Raw genomic sequence first — 17,842 nt, forward strand, 5'->3', positions numbered from 1 at the left:
TTTTATTTTGTAACACCACGACCGATTACAGCCACCAAGACCATTTTCAGGCGATGCCAGTACATAAAAAAGTCGGTAGCTACATTAGGCATTAAAGATATTAGTAATCTCTTTTAGTGCAATTTTTTTTGTTCATTTGCTCTTATTTACAATACAAGAGGAGAGTTCTTGCTGCCTACTGTTTGGTCGACCGCCATGTGAAAGGTTTCGGTATCTAAGTCTATTAAACGAGAGGAAAATGAGAGACAATGACTACCCTACACCGTTTTTTGAGTTTCTCAGGTAATCACCTTCTATCAGGAGAATATTCTCTTTGTAAATGCACTGACGTGATGTGCTTTTTGTAATACTCCGATAGCCATTCAAATTGTAACACCAGATAGGATAGCAAATAAGAAATTTACCTATTGTACATATAATAGGAGGAATACATTATTAACATGAACAATCGCCTTTAGTCAAAATTGTGAATTTACTTCAATAGATGAAGCAATTTTAGCCCTGGGGGCTCATCTTCAAGTGTTTTGACAGTCCTCATCGATTTTTTCCGCAAATTTAGCTAAATTCTGATGCTGGAAAGATGACATTGGTATATTATAAAGTGGCACATGACTACATGATTTTATAGTACATTATGACTAGACATGTTCATGTACAGTCGTGCTCAAAAGTATCCGAACGACCTGAATTGCATTTCGCCTGATTCGCATGCAACCCACATAACGCAGCTGTCTAGCAGGTCCTCTAATCGCTCCTCGGTACAGTCGTTTGACTATTGAAAATGGTTCCAACAAGTCACCACTAGAAAACACTTCTCTGTATCGCAATAACTCAAGATGTAAAGGTATACCACGATACTACAAATATCAGGGAACACCTTATCACAGATAAGACTGTCCTTAAGGCTTGTAAGCTCACATTTATTACAATAAATGACATACCTGAAATGTTACCACTCTCATTATTACGTCAGATAGGTAATGCACATAGTAAGTTCGTCGTATTCATGATTTTCTCTTCAAAGTAAAATACCATACTTATTATTTAACACAAAATGACATTTAAAATTTAAGTTACTCACGAGCAGCTAGTTTAGAATATGTATGAACTTCAAATGAAGCGACGAACCATCTCGTTCTGCATATGGATTCAAACCCAGGTCATGCAGACTAAGTAAAGAGTTCGTGACTGACGGAAACTAACAGTCATTCCTGACTATGCATACAGAGAGTGATTTACCTCGATTTTAGACAGTTTCAGATGACAAATATCAACTTTAAATTACATAACGTAACATTTTTAACGGACAGGAATTCCTACCCAGCATCTATTGTCCCTGTTAACTAACTACGAGAGATGTTAAATATTGCTTCTTCACAAGTAACTTACTTGAAATGCCGTGAGGTAAAGCTTTGTGTTGGACAGGGATTCGAACCCAGAACCCAATCGGATTGTTATCGAAGCACAATCAACTGTGACATATCGGATTTTCTCGGCAGTAGCTAGATGTTTTAACTGAAATGACGAGACGAAACATTAAATTTTTCCTTCCCAGGACTCCAACCCGGCACCTATCGCTGTTATATTCTAGAGAAAACGAACGTTAAATATGGGTTTGTTACACCAGCAGCGACATGTGAGCATGTTTGAACTAGAAATAATATGACGAAGAGTTCAGTGCTGACTGGGAATCGAACCCCACACATATCGTTGTTGACTTCACACAAAGAGACGTCAGCTACGGAATTTTTCTCCACCAGCAGCTCGGGATAACATCCTTGAACTTACAGTGATCTCGCAAATAGATCTGTCTCTCACTGGGAGTCAAAAACGTCAGATATCGTTAGTGTTGACAACGAATGAAAATACATTAAAAATCAAAATTATCATCCACCAGCAGATAGGTCATAATACATAATGAAAACTTTAGTGCCGAGCCAGGATTCGAACCCTTTCATGTGCAATATATGGAGATGTTGACGAATCTGCAGTTTTGAACAAACAACAAATTGTAGTCGAGCTGTATTGTCACCAAGGGATCAAATTCTGCGTTAAGGGCGGTCTGAGTTGCATTCTCAGTTCAGAACCAATTTTATTGACATACAGAATGTGGTGTCACCGCCAGACACCACACTTGCTAGGTGGTAGCTTTAAATCGGCCGCGGTCCATTAGTACATGTCGGACCCGCGTGTCGCCACTGTCAGTGATCGCAGACCGAGCGCCACCACACGGCAGGTCTCGAGAGACTTACTAGCACTCGCCCCAGTTGTACAGCCGACGTTGCTAGGAAAGGTTCACTGAGAATTACGCTCTCATTTGCCGAGACGATAGTTAGCATAGCCTTCAGCTAAGTCAATTGCTACGACCTAGCAAGGCGCCATTTATCCTTTGTTATGTATCTAATGAAGCATGTACAGTAACAAGACCAGTGTTCACCAATTGTTGATTAAAGTTAAGTATTCCAGCAGCTACGTACTTTTCTTTACAGCATTCATTAAGTATCCTGTTTCAGACCTCACGCCATCCTGCGTGAGCTTATAGCGTGCATTTCGGCTTCCTCAAACAACACGGTGTTGGCACTTCTGCCGACACTTCACAGAAGCTCAAGATGTAATAAGTGTTCTGTGACCCTACATAGCGTTTGTTTTGTCACCAGAAATAAATAACTAGTATAAGAAAGATTACTGGTGATGGAGTTTCTGCATATCTCCACTCCTGACTTTATTGTGGTTCAACCTAACGTCTACTTGGTAGAGAAGGAATATCATGTTTAATGTGAATTTCAGACCACAATGCCACTATACCTTCTTCACTTGGTGTAGCCAGAAGAGAACAGAATCTGTCTCTCCCTATCAAAAATCATCAGCAGAAGTTGGAATTGAACCCAGACCATAAGTATATGAACCTATCATCAATCCAACAGACCACCAAATCCTCTTCTCTGTGACTCATTTTTCTATCGTAACGCCATTGCGCCACACTGGATGAGAATTCTGACACACAGGCTCCCTGTAATGGTTTGCAGCATGTTCAGTATATTCATTTACTTGGTTGACCGAATCGCCATGAACTAGCTGCCTCTGCTACCCAGTGCATACATTCGATTCTATTTTGTAATCACCGAAATAAAATCACGTAACTGCCACCTACACAGAACTGCCAACAGTGTAGGATGCAGACATTTAAATAGGAAGTGTTCGTTTCCACTTGAGCTACTCTATTGCACTGTCTGTTTGTTGAAAACGTCGTGCAGTGCAAAAGAAAAGCTGTGACTGTCTGTCTCTTAGAAGTCTAGATCCGGCCACGTGCATTATCTCACAGCACTGTAGAATTCGGAAGTTCTGGAGGAACTGTTGTTGACTTCTGGAGCTGCCATAGCTACGTGCCATCTAGTAGCATAACAGTAAGCGTCGTGCACCTGTAGATAAGATGTCGCGAGTTCGAGTACATTCACTGCTGACAACAACTGAAAATCACAAGTTTTCCACGTTTTTCACTACACCAAGAAATAATTCGTCAATTGGGTGTTTGATTCTGCTTATTTCTAACAATCCTTTTTATATTTGGTTTGCTGTCCACCAATGCACGTACTAAGTCACGTGACAGGTTCATTCAGTTCATCACTTTTGGTTTGTTTGCTAACGTAAACAAAAGTCTTTGTTCACACCTTTAACTTGTGTGTGGAAACGGTTATCTTAAAGAGTTCTTTCTAATAATGGTAGCTACTCATCACCGACCTTTCACTAAAATAGTAGCAATTATATTTCAAGGAAATCTGTTTGGAGCGCGTTCCCTTTTCGGCGTCCAAGAATTTGTGCTTTCTGACGAGTTGCACTTTCTGGAAGTGTTCTTCATTCACAGAAAAAAAAAGTTGCTATTAGAATTTATTAACGAAGAATATTGATAACTGCTACCACTTGACTGACAGTAAAAGAAATAAATGTTCTCGAGTGCTCTTGCTAAAATAAATAAAATTTCAAAATGAAGCTCTTATTGTATATGAAACTAAATGTTTATAAGGAGCTCGTATTACGGGACTTTTACTTGCGATATTGAAACCTGATCTTTTAACACAAAAACCATTCAAAATTTGAAGCCCCTCAGCAATCTATGAAGAGATAAGCGTGGCAAATTACCGGCAGAGGCAGGAGAGCAAGAAAATGGATTAGTTAGTTGCACATTCCATACATCAAGTGAACGATTCTTTTATGGAAATGATGTGGAACGAGTTAGTTTACAGTGTATGTACACGGTATATGATTAGTGTTAACATTAATGACCACATTATTATTTTAGTATCTAAAATTAAGAACATACTAGTTTTTAAGTAGAAATTCGTCAATGGAATTGAAACAGTTGTCCAGGAGAAATTATTTTAAATTAGATTTAAAACTTGCGTCGCTACCGGTCTATCATTTTATGTTACTGGGAAAATGATCAAAAGTTCTTGCTGCTGCTTATTGATCTCCTTTCTGAGCCACTGACAACTTTAACAATGGTTAACGTTGTAGGTTTGGGCGTCACTGTTCTTCTCAAATTGTGAAGGATTATTAATGAAAAATTTCATTAGAGAATATATTTATTGTAACAGCGCATTAAAACGCCTAGCTCCTGGAAGAGGTACCTACAAGATATTAGGGAACAGACTAGAGTGGAAGGCGTTGCTATGACAGAGATGAAAAAAAGTGGAGGTGGGCTGGACAGTAGCCGGGCACGAGCAACAGGGAACCGTACCGGTCAGGATCGCAGCGCATGGAAATACCTAGAGGGAGCTTTTATCCAACAGTAGACGTCAAATGGCGTATGAATGTCCTGATCCATCGTGTTGGTCTCCCGTAATAGTGACTACTTTTTAAAAAAATCATAGTAGTCACTAAATCATCATTGAACCCATTTTGGCCTTAACTCTCAGAAAATTTCGTTTTACTCTTCAGGGGATAATTATTCCCCAGGTTAGGAGCCAGTGCTCTACACCGATTCAGTCCAGTCTTCGATATGGAACAGTTGCGTTTCGAATACAATATTTGCATTTCTCATTAAAAAATATTGTGGGTGGGAATAAAGAAAACCTTTCTGATTTAGGCGGTGGAACCCATAGAGAATTCATACTGTCATCACTGCTCTCCCTACTTGCTAAACGACTAGTCTTTATCCGCATTACGACGTAATCTGTCAGTTTGCTGAGAAACTAAAAAGGCAGACAGAGTTTTTCTTAGAAAACGACTGTGCATGAATATTGAAATGACATTCTCCATGTGTGCCACTGGGACAGTGTCAACAACTCGAAAGGGCATTCCTATGAGCGAACAGGCTGACGCACACTAATGCTTATGCTGAGAATACATTAAAAGAACGGTACGGCAAGCGGAAGCAAATTATGTACAAACGTGGTTCACGCATTGCATTCCTGTATAGGAAAAAAGGCCTGGATTTGACGTCTCGTCAACAACGAGATTATAAGAGACGGAGTTAGATCTGTGATTGGAGAAGAATGGGGAAGGACACCCGTGGTCGGACATGGATTTGTACCGGTGTCCTCCCGAATGCGAGTCCCGTCTCTTACAATGTGTCACATCGTTCGAAACCTGTGCAGGAAGACCTGGTTTAAAATCCTGGTTAAGCTGTTCACTGGCATATTGCGTGACCACCCTAGGGCACCCTGGGACGGTTCCTTCTACAAGACTTGATTCCCCCGTACTTGTGCATCTGATCTGCTTCTGTGCGCCGTTTCTCGTGACGAAGCTGTTGCCGAACGATAATTCTGAAAACCAAAAAGAGGCTGCAAACGTTCCTTTCAATTATCCTTTGAGAAAAAAAAGAGTGCGAACGAAACAAAGACGAGAGAGAGTGAGTGAAGAAACGGGTAATCTGTCTGATCTGTTTCTTCTTTTGATATCCTGATATACAGGCAGATGGAAATGTCGCTCTTACTGGGTTATACTGTTCGACATGCTTGCTGTGATGACGTACATGGGCTGTAAAGTTAGCTGTCCATAAAAACTTAGGCACAAGTGGAAGATAATTACTGTAGGAAAATTGGACCTTCAGTATCGAATATCCGTCAATAATAGTACTTGTATTGCACTTCCAAAAAAACTGTGTAAAACTTTTTTCTCTCTGGTTAAGGTTCTTTACACACCCTCCTCACTTCAACTTTTATCTTTTTCAACCAGTAGACTTGCTTACTGCATCATTCAATGTGCATGATGTTTACCAAGCTTTCTCCTCTCCTTCTTTTCTTTATGTTTACGAGTACCTGGCGACTTCGCCGCATAGTTCGCTAATTTTAGTCAATAAGTCTACGGTTTATTTCTTTTTAAACTGAAGAAAAAGTCAATTACGAATCTTTCCAACATCCTGTTTGCATACATCTATAGTCTACCATCCATTTTTTGTCTCATTTTCTTCGTTTCTTCTCCCTAAGCGTACAGCGTAGAGACGTTGATGTTTTAAAGTTTCTGAGCATAAACTTTCAGACATGTCACACCATACATAATGTCGAATCTCTTCACGAGACTTACAAATAATTAGAAATATAACTTGAAGAACATCGACTCCCGCGTTGCTGACCTGTGTGACTACACAACAAAGCATCAAACTCTTCTCATGCTGTAGGCTTAAGTCACGCTTTATCGCACTGATTGTGGTCAAACGCGATTAAAATTAAGGACAGGGAGATTTAACATCCCTTAAATAAGAGCCTATTACAGTTTCAATTAAATGGGTACGCTCTGCACAGAGACCCATGAGTACGCTTAGAAGAAGATTCTCACATTTAACTGATTAGAAAGCACTCAAATGTATGGCAAAATTCCTGTTATCGTAGACAGTCAACGATTGAGGAAACAACAGACAGCCCTCGTTAAGTAGGAGTGAGACCACACACAAGACATCATGAACTAATGCGAATATGAAAACTGAATACAAAAAATAGAGGGCGAGTAAGAGAGATTCTTTCTTGTGATGCTACAAGGCAGCAGAACGTCCAAGATTGCATCTGTGGCGGCGTAGATAGGTCGGTGAGCCAGATACAGTCACAATTGCGAGTTGGCAACGTATTTATTTATTTATTTGTTTAGGCCGATCAACCTCTCTCTTACAATGGGTTAGCATTTCACACATGCGTATCTTTCTACATCACAGTTACCTAAGAAATAACAATTTTAATACGAAAAACAGTATAAAAATGATATTAGTGTCTATTAGGACTGTGATTAAATAATACTGACTATGAACTAATAAAGTTAATACTGGCAGTCCTTCTACATCTGATGCTGCTCCCACCAATAGTGATGATAATAACAATAATAATAACAGTAATAATAATAATGACAGTAATAACAATATTGGTAGTGCTACAATACTAACAAAATTTATAGGTGTACGAAACAGATGTTTTCTGAAACAGCATCAAGTACTTGGAAACAAGATTTAAGGAGGCTGCACCAGCTAAGACTGCAGGGAAATGAGGAAGTTCTGGTTGGAAAGTAGGATGTTCAGGAGTAACGAGTGCGACAGGGACAACGGTAATCATGATTGTTGCTTTAGTAGATAAGTCATTAACTGTCTTCTGAAGCTGGAGGTGTTACTCAACTCTCTAATATAATGCTGGAGGTTACATCAGAGTCGGGTTGCTGCTACTGAGGGCTTCGAGAAGTAGCGGAACGATGGAGTGTAACAGAAAGGAATTTGTTCTGATGTAAACGTGTGTTTCTGCCACGTTGTTCAGACAAGAGCGTTACGGCCGAGGAGAGATACGACGAACAGTATTACTTATTTAGCGTTTGGCACTAAATATCAACAGCGACTAGCAACTGTGGATTATATTGTTTTACAAAATTTTACAAAAGTATATTAATTTCATAATTTATAATTTAAAAAGTAAGTCTATAAATTAATACCTAATTTGTCGATCCATTCAAGGGCTGCCTCTGTCACTTCAAAGAAATCTTCCAAGTTCCCATGGTAGGCTCTTCTGCTACAGCTTGTTACAATGTAATGGATCGTCTGGTGTTCATTTCCACAGTCACACTGAGAAGATGAAGCCCTTCCCCATCGGTAGAGGTTTTCAGCACAGATGCCGTGGCCTATGCGGATCGGATTAATTGTTTTCCAGGCACGTCGCGTTCGTTCCATACCAGCTAGTCTTGCGTCAGGTCTTTGGAGGGTCTGATGTTGCTCATGGGCAATAGTGTTCCACATTTCTGTCCACTTTTTGTTGATACTGTAAGTAGCTGCCTGTAGCGATTCTGCCAGTAGGACAGATGGCTGCCTAGATTTTAATCGGTTCATTCCGAGTGCAGGAACGTCAGAGTGCATTGGAAGCTCGTGGATTTTAAGTAATTTTTGGTATTCCTTGAGGAGGGAATTCTGTCTTCGGAGGTCTGGTGGCGCAATGTTGCTTAGAGGTGGTAACTAGCATACAGGAGTAGATTTGATGCAGCCTGTTATTGTCCTCTTGCTGCATTTAGCTCCACGTCAAATTTTCTCACATATGTGCTATTGAGCCACATTTGGACACAGTATTCAGCGGCAGAATAGACCAGCCCTAAGGCAGCGCATCGCAGTGTCGTAGTTCTTGCGCCCCATGAGGTACCACTCAGCTTCTGTATGACGTTATTGCGTGATCTCAGCTTTGCTGCGGTGTTTTCTATGTGCTTCCTGTAAGAGAGGGTTCTATCAAGAGTCGGTCCTAGATATTTTGGAGAGTCTTGGTGATGAAGGACCTGACCATTAAAGGGGCATTCAATTTCGCATTGGCCATTCTGTTGTTAGGGTGAAAGCAGCTGACTTCAGTCTTCGTTGGATTTGGTATCAGTCTCCACTTTTTGAAGTATTCATCTATTGTGCTTAGATCTGCTGATAGGATCTCCTCACCAGCTTCAACAGTTCTCTGCTGGGTGGCCAAGGCCAGGTCGTCTGCATAGATGACCTTCCATGACTCTGTTTCAGGGAGGTCAGATGTATACAAGTTGAACAGGATTGGCGCCAAAACTGAGGAACAGTGTTCTTTGATAATACGGTAGAGAAGACAGAGCGTATGGAAATCTCTGTACACGTTGCACTCAGTATAGCTGTGAAATATGATCAAAAGTCGAGCATCACAGATATGACGAACACAGGCATTCATGGCCAATTCCGGGAGTCGAGAGCTTTCCTGAGAAAGATCTATCAGAATAACGTCGCTGTAACCAGTAACTGGAAATACAAGTGTTTGTACAAGTTCTTTTCAGATCAAGCGAGAAGAACTTTTTATATTTTTATAGGGCTTGGAGACATGCCGATGCCGATGCGTTCTTGCACACTACAGTTAAGTGCTCTGTCCAATTTAGATTTGCATCTAGTATTACTCCTAGACTCTTTGCTGAGGGGGAGAAGCTGATATTTGTTCCATTTAGGGTTAAAGATGGTATGGATTGTCGATACTTCGGGCTAATGAACCGAAAATGACCAGTCAGTTTCACTTGGGTTTTGGATGGGTTGAGCTTTAACCCTATATCCAGCAACAATTTTGAAAGTGCGAACACTTCGGTATTGAGATCATCGATGTTGTCCTTAGGTTTATTGTTTTCCCACGTAGACACAACTGGAGATCATTAGCGTACATGTTCTATTTGCAGTAGGACAAAACTGATGGTACATCATTGACATACAATCGAAAGAGTATACGATCTAATATCGAACCTTGCTACTACCTGCCTCCATTTTGACTTCATGGTGCAGGGCATGACGCATTATTGGCGAGACGACAGGTATGAGTGAAACTACGCACTGCGCTTTGCGAGAAATTTGGGCTGCTAAGTTTGGCAAGTAAAATGTCGAACTAGACAGGGTGAAAGGTTTTGCTGAAGTGTAAGAAGTACATGATAGTCGCCTATTGTGCATCCATGGCAAGCTTCAGGTGATCTGTTACATTTGTTAAGGCAGAACATGCGCTGTTATTTTTACGGAAATCTGATTGGTTTTCATCTAGTAGAGTGTTTGTAGTTAGATAGTTTGCTAGGTGGTCGTGGTCTATATATTCTAAGGCCTTGGACAGTGCGGGAAGAATACAAATAGGTCGGAAAGCAAAGGGTGTTGTGGTGTGCATCTGTTTGTTGTGACCAACAAGCAACGAGGCTGCAAACCGTTTTACTCGACAAAATCGGTATCCTTCCCAGAACATCTGAGGCTTTAGATACAATCAGCTAAGCTCCTACTGCAACATGGCGCCTAAGCTGTAGGTGTATGTGGCCTGGAGGCTGGCTGTACTAACCATTGCCTGTAGACAATACCCACCAAACTGAAAATGAGTGCTGACATCGTGTGCTATTTAAAACCTCGGCACTAAAATAAAAAAAGGTGAATGTTCAAAGGGGGACTATATCTTACAGCCAATCTAGCTGAATTCATTTTCACAGCTGTTGGGAAAGCTACTCAGACCCAGTCAGTTGGCACACATAGACGTCTAACTGCTCAAGCGGACTTTCTGTAATACCATGCGCGAGGCCCCAATCAACTGGGAGTTGCTTTTAACAGAAAGTTCGAAAATGACTAACTTCTTAATTATGTGCAATAGGATCCGCAAAACAGATGCGGGATGGGAGCAGTAGTAATGCGTCATAGAGCAGTATTTTATTCTTCCGAGACCTTTTCAAATTTCAACGTAAATAAAACTATTTCAGTTTCACAAGAAGTGCATAGATTGCACATTCGTTATCATCTCTGAGTTGACTTGGGCGCCTCGCATTTGTTCTTAAAATCTATGGTCTACTACTACTATTCTATTGTACCGTGTCGAGAACGAATTGAGAAGAGCAGCTATTGTAAAAATATTTTTACTTTTGTTCTGAAATAACAATTGACATTTTAATTTCAGGGGTGTCATTAATTTTTAACTTGTCACTTGTAGCCAATGTGTCAGTTGACTTAAATGTTCAATTGAATTCGAAGTGTGTTTTAGCAGACTGTAATTTAGTTAAAAGCCTGTTTGATGTTGCGAGCGCATCATCACTGATAATTCGCCTCGGAGGCACTAATGTAACTCTGTTAATCGAACCTACTACCTGTTACGTAAGTGTATTCTGAAATATAAAGCTCGATTACTATTCCGTGAGCTCAGTTTCTGACTTGTGACTATTTTATATTCCTTAGATAACGCAACATCAAGCTGCTTCAGCCGGTTGCTATACTTCATGACGTCTATTGATTTTGTTCACAGAGCAAATAAAATTATCCGGTAGCTTACGCCTTAATGTGTACTGTTTGTTGCGGCGCGTACTAAATTTTCCCTCGCCTCTACTCTCATTGCCACCCCAGAAAACATAGCATCATCACACAGAGTCAGCGCTTTGTAGCATCGTTCCCAGCACCGATCGCTGTATTCTGCTTTGGAATCGCGTGGAAGGCTTAAACCAAAGACTCAGACGATTGTTTGACGATCTTGGATGCAGCTTCTTTGACCTCTACTATCGAGCGGAGAATTATAGGACTCCCTACTCCACTTGTATTCACACCTGGGTTTCTTAGGACAGTGTAATCCCTCCACAGGCTCGTTGAGACAAGTTGCGATTTCAGACAGGGAAGAATACTATCCTCATTAATTAAAGAGAGTAGCAATAGCCATGGCACATAGGAGAAAGAAAATGTTAATATACACTCCTGGAAATTGAAATAAGAACACCGTGAATTCATTGTCCCAGGAAGGGGAAACTTTATTGACACATTCCTGGGGTCCGATACATCACATGATCACACTGACAGAACCACAGGCACATAGACACAGGCAACAGAGCATGCACAATGTCGGCACTAGTACAGTGTATATCCACCTTTCGCAGCAATGCAGGCTGCTATTCTCCCATGGAGACGATCGTAGAGATGCTGGATGTAGTCCTGTGGAACGGCTTGCCATGCCATTTCCACCTGGCGCCTCAGTTGGACCAGCGTTCGTGCTGGACGTGCAGACCGCGTGAGACGACGCTTCATCCAGTCCCAAACATGCTCAATGGGGGACAGATCCGGTGATCTTGCTGGCCAGGGTAGTTGACTTACACCTTCTAGAGCACGTTGGGTGGCACGGGATACATGCGGACGTGCATTGTCCTGTTGGAACAGCAAGTTCCCTTGCCGGTCTAGGAATGGGAGAACGATGGGTTCGATGACGGTTTGGATGTACCGTGCACTATTCAGTGTCCCCTCGACAATCACCAGTGGTGTACGGCCAGTGTAGGAGATCGCTCTCCACACCATGATGCCGGGTGTTGGCCCTGTGTGCCTCGGTCGTATGCAGTCCTGATTGTGGCGCTCACCTGCACGGCGCCAAACACGCATACGACCATCATTGGCACCAAGGCAGAAGCGAGTCTCATCGCTGAAGACGACACGTCTCCATTCGTCCCTCCATTCACGCCTGTCGCGACACCACTGGAGGCGGGCTGCACGATGTTGGGGCGGGAGCGGAAGCCGGCCTAACGGTGTGCGGGACCGTAGCCCAACTTCATGGAGACGGTTGCGAATGGTCCTCGCCGATACCCCAGGAGCAACAGTGTCCCTAATTTGCTGGGAAGTGGCGGTGCGGTACCCTACGGCACTGCGTAGGATCCTACGGTCTTGGCGTGCATCCGTGCGTCGCTGCGGTCCGGTCCCAGGTCGACGGGCACGTGCACCTTCCGCCGACCACTGGCGACAACATCGATGTACTGTGGAGATCTCACGCCCCACGTGTTGAGCAATTCGGCGGTACGTCCACCCGGCCTCCCGCATGCCCACTATACGCCCTCGCTCAAAGTCCGTCAACTGCACATACGGTTCACGTCCACGCTGTCGCGGCATGCTACCAGTGTTAAAGACTGCGATGGAGCTCCGTATGCCACGGCAAACTGGCTGACACTGACGGCGGCGGTGCACAAATGCTGCGCAGCTAGCGCCATTCGACGGCCAACACCGCGGTTCCTGGTGTGTCCGCTGTGCCGTGCGTGTGATCATTGCTTGTACAGCCCTCTCGCAGTGTCCGGAGCAAGTATGGTGGGTCTGACACACCGGTGTCAATGTGTTCTTTTTTCCATTTCCAGGAGTGTAGTATTAGTTAACGGCAGGAGCGCATGTGGAAAGGTTCGAAAACTAGTTTCGTTTATATACGGTAAAATGCCACGTAGTAACAGGACAGAGATCAGGCTGAAGTCAGACGTTAATAGCAATGAAATTTTAAACTCCGATTCCAGAATGAGATTTTCACTCTGCAGCGGAGTGTGCGCTGATATGAAACTTCCTGGCAGATTAAAACTGTGTATGCCGGACCGAGACTCGAACTCGGGACCTTTGCCTTTCGCGGCAAGTGCTCTACCATCTTTTTTTTTCGATATAGTTCGTTGCGTTTGGTCTGGGCGGACGTCACCAGACATCCAACCAAGTTGATCGATCGTTGATTTCTTGACTCAGTGTTTTTTATTACAGAGAGCACGCAGTCCTCTGACCGAACACGCTGAGCTACCGTGGCGGCTCTTCTGAGCTACCCAAGCACGACTCACGCGCTGTCCTCACAGCCTTACGTCTGCCAGTACCTCGTCTCCTGAAGGAGAGCTTCTGTGAAGTTTGGAAGGCAGGAGACGAGGTACTGGCAGAAGTTAGGCTGTGAGGACGGCGCCTGAGTCGTGCTTGGGAAGCTCAGTTGGTGGAGCACTTGCCCTCGAAAGGCAAAGGTCCCGAGTTCGAGTCTCGGTCCGGCACACAGTTTTAATCTGCCAGGAAGTTAAACTCGGATTGTTTGTATGTCGCATAGATATATTAAAAGCGGATGGTGGAGGCGTGTTTATAACCGTACAAAAATACAATAATATACTCTAAGACAAAAAAAGAAACGAAGTATCACGAAGGAATTATCCGAACGGGACGGAAACAGGTAGATGTGATGTACATGTACAGACAAACGAATTATTACAATTTCAGAATAATTAGATCACTTATTCAAGAGACATAGCATCACAAACTGAGCGTGTCGATAACGCATTGGTCTACCTCTGGTTCTTATGCAAGCAGTTATACGGTTTGGCATACATTGACAGAGTTGTTGGGCGTGCTTTGAGGGATATCGTGCCAAATTCTGTCCAATTGGCACCCTAGGTCGTCAAAATTCGGAGATGGCCGGAAGTTGGGGAGAGATCCGGCGATCTTGCTGGCTATAATTGGGTTTGGCAAGCCTGAAGACAAGCAATAAAAACTCTCGCCGCGTGTGCGCGGGCATTTTCTTGCTGAAATGCTAACCCAGAACGGGTTACCAGGAAGGGTAACAAAACTGGGCGCATAACATCATCGACGTACCGCTGTGCTCTAGGTGTGTCGTGGATGACAACCTCAAAGGGATCCTGCTGCGAAAAGAAATTGCACCCCAGATCATCACTCCTGGCTGTCGTGTCGTATGACGGGCAACAGTCAGTTTGGAATCCCATCACAATCCAGGGCGTCTCTAGATACGTTGTCGCTGGTTATCGCGGCTACATTCGAGCTGAGACTCATTACTGAAGAGAGTCCTATTCCAGTCAATGTGATTCCAAGCCGGAGATATGTCTGGAGACACCCCAGTCGGCAGTGGGGTAACGACCTGACTGTCGCCGGTCAAACGGCCCTAAAACCAAGACTGAAGGTCTGGGGCGCCATTTCTTTTCGTAGGATGACGCCTTGGGTTATAATCCGCGGAACCCTCACAGCACAGCGATAAGTCGACGACTTTTTATGTCCCATTTTGTTTCCCTTCATTGAAACCCATGCTGGGCTTACATTTCAGCTAGAAAATGCCCGCCCCAAGCGGCGATTGTTTGTACTGCTTGTCTTCGTCCTTGTAAAACGCTACCTTGGCCAGCAAGTTTGCCTGATCTCTCCCCAACTGAGAACGTTTTGACCATTATGGGCAGACCACCCAAACCATCTCGAGATTCTGACTATCTAATGCCCCAATAGGACAGAATTTGGCGCGATATCCATCAGAAGGGCCTCCAACAACTTAGTCAATCAATACGAAGTCGAATAACTGGTTGAATAAGAGCCATAGGTGGGTTAACGTGTTACTGACTTGCTAATTTGTGAAGATCTTTGTCTTAAACAAATCATTCAATGTATCTGAAATTGTAATCATTTTTCTGTACATGTACAGTCCGCTCCGATAGCTGAGTGGTCAGCGTGACGGATTGCCGTCCTACGGGCCCGGGTTCGATTCCCGGCTGGGTCGGGGATTTTCTCTGCTTAGGGACTGGGTGTTATGTTGCCTTCAGCATCATTTCATCCCCATCCGGCGCCCAACGTAGAGTCGAATGTAATAAGACCTGCACCGAGGCGGCCGGAGCTGTCCCGCAAGGGGCCTCCCGGCCAATGGCACCAAACGCTCATCTCCATTTTTTTTTTTTTTTTTTTTTGTACATGTACACCAATCTGCCTGTTTCCGTCCATTCGGATAATTTCTTCTTGGTGCGTCGTGTTTTTTGTCTTACATTGTATCTTGTTAGGTTAGTACAGATTACAAATGCAAAATAATTTGGCTGAAGATAAGTGTTCGAGGTGGAGCGAACATGGTCATAGAATGTTTTTATAGATCCCCTGCCTCAGGAGCTGTAGTGGAACAAAATTTGAGGGGAAATTTAAGAAACGTTTCGCGTATAAACTTCTGATCATGTTGTAGTATTACGTCGAGATTTCAATTTAACAGCTGTAGACTCGGAGAGTCAAGTGATAACGGTGGGTAATAGGGATAGAGAATCATTTGAAACTGTTCTAAATGATTTATCCGAAAATTGCCTGGAGCAGCTCATCAGAGAACAAAGGTAACTTTTCGACTCAATTAGCTTAGAACAGGGAATCCGTGGTCATAAGGCCATTACTACATTACTGAATACGGCTGTGAATGGGACTGTAAATAAAGGTAGGGCGATACTGCTGTTTACCAAGAGCAACAACTGATAGAGCTCAGATTACGTGAGCAATCAACATAAAAGTTTGATCTCCAGGACCGAATGCGTTGAGCTTTGGTGGACGAAGTTCAAGAGAGTTGAACAATACACTTAAGACCTGTATGTGTCGAGCAAAGTTGTAAGTGATAGAAAAGACGCATCGTGATTCAACAGTTGCGTTAGAATGTTGTTTACGAAAGGAAAGAGAGTTTATCTTCAAATTTAAACGTACCTAAAGCCTCAGAGACAAACACAAAGTGTACGAAACCGAAATTAGCGTAAGGACAGCCAACTACTTCGCAAGTAAAACTCTATCTGCCGACCAGACAGAAAATAATAAAACCTTTGTTCATAATTTAAATCAGTAAACAATTCGAAGGCATCTGTCCAGACACTCAGTAACCTTAATGAATCGAAAAAAGAGAGAAAGCGGAAATCCTAAACGTCTTTTTCCAAAATTGTTTCACTGAGGAAGATCGCACTGTGATTCCTCCTTTAAATCATCGCACGAAAGTCAAAATAACAGATGTCGAAATAAGTGACCACGGAATAGAAAAGCCTCAGAAAACTCACAAAGCAAAGGTACTGGACGTGATGGGATAGCAGTACGATTCTCTTCAGAGCATGCGAAGGAACTTGTTCATCTACTAGCAGCAGTGTGTACCGTAAGTCGCTGGACGAGCGAATCTTTGCAAGTGACAGGAAAAAAGTGCAAGTCATTTCCGTTTTCAAGAAGGATCGTCGAATAGACGCATCAAACTTTAGGGCCATATCCCTGACCTCAGTCTGTTGTAGAATTTTGGAACACGTTTTATTCTCGCGCATTATGACATTTCTGGGGACCTAAAAACTCCTCTGTTGGAATCAACATGGTTTCCAAAAACAACGCTGGTGTGAAACACAATTCGCTCTGTTCTTCCGCGAGATCCAGAAGGCTGTAGACACAGGCACTCGGGTAGATCCCGTGTTCGTTCACTTTCGGAATGTGATCGATATAGCTCCACACTGCCACATAACGAACAAAATACGAGAGTATGGAATATCAGACCAGCTTTTCTAGCAAACAGAACACAGCAAGTCATTGTAAACGGAGAAGAATCTTCAGTCGTAAAAGTAACTTCGTGCATACCCCAAGAGAGCGTTTTAGGACGATTACCTTTCATAACATAAAATATCAATTACTTACTGCATAACGTTGGAAGTTCCATGAGGGTGCTGTCGTACACAAAGAAGTTGGAGCGCTATAAAATTGTAGCGAAACACATGAAGACCGGCGGAAGACTGACTCTTGGTACAGGGATTGTCAATTGACCTTCAACAAACACAGTTGTAGCGCACTGCATACATATGTGAGGGGGAGTCAAATTGAAACTGAACACCCACCACAAAGGGATAATGGAATGGTTCCATTCAAAAATAATCACCACACGCATTAACACATTTAGCCCACGGGCGGACGAGACGATAAATTCCTATTTCGTAGAAAGCGGTCGGCCGCTGACGGATCCACAATCTCACTCACACTTGCACTTCCTCGTCCGAATGAAACCTACGTCCACGAACGTCATTCTTCATGTTGCCAAAGATGTGAAAATCACACGGTGACAGATTCTGGTCGTATGGAGGACGTTGCAGTGTTTCCCATCGAATTCACTGAAGCGTAGCCTGCGGTGTGGGGGCGTGTGTTGTAGTGCAACAGGATGCTTCCGTACGATGGCATTACCGGGCGTTTTCACTTTATGGCGCGTCGCAGTTTCTAGAAAATGTCTCCATAGGGCTGCGCATTGATTGTGGCTCCACGCTCGAGGAGCTCGACGAACAGTGGGCCCCTGCAGTCGAAGAGGAAAGTCATCATGACCATACCGGGACTTGTGTGCACAGCTTTGGATTTCATTGGCGGGAAGATGTGGGATGTTTCCATTTT

Source organism: Schistocerca nitens, chromosome 5 (genome assembly GCF_023898315.1).
Source record: "Schistocerca nitens isolate TAMUIC-IGC-003100 chromosome 5, iqSchNite1.1, whole genome shotgun sequence".
Classification (NCBI taxonomy): domain Eukaryota; kingdom Metazoa; phylum Arthropoda; class Insecta; order Orthoptera; family Acrididae; genus Schistocerca; species Schistocerca nitens.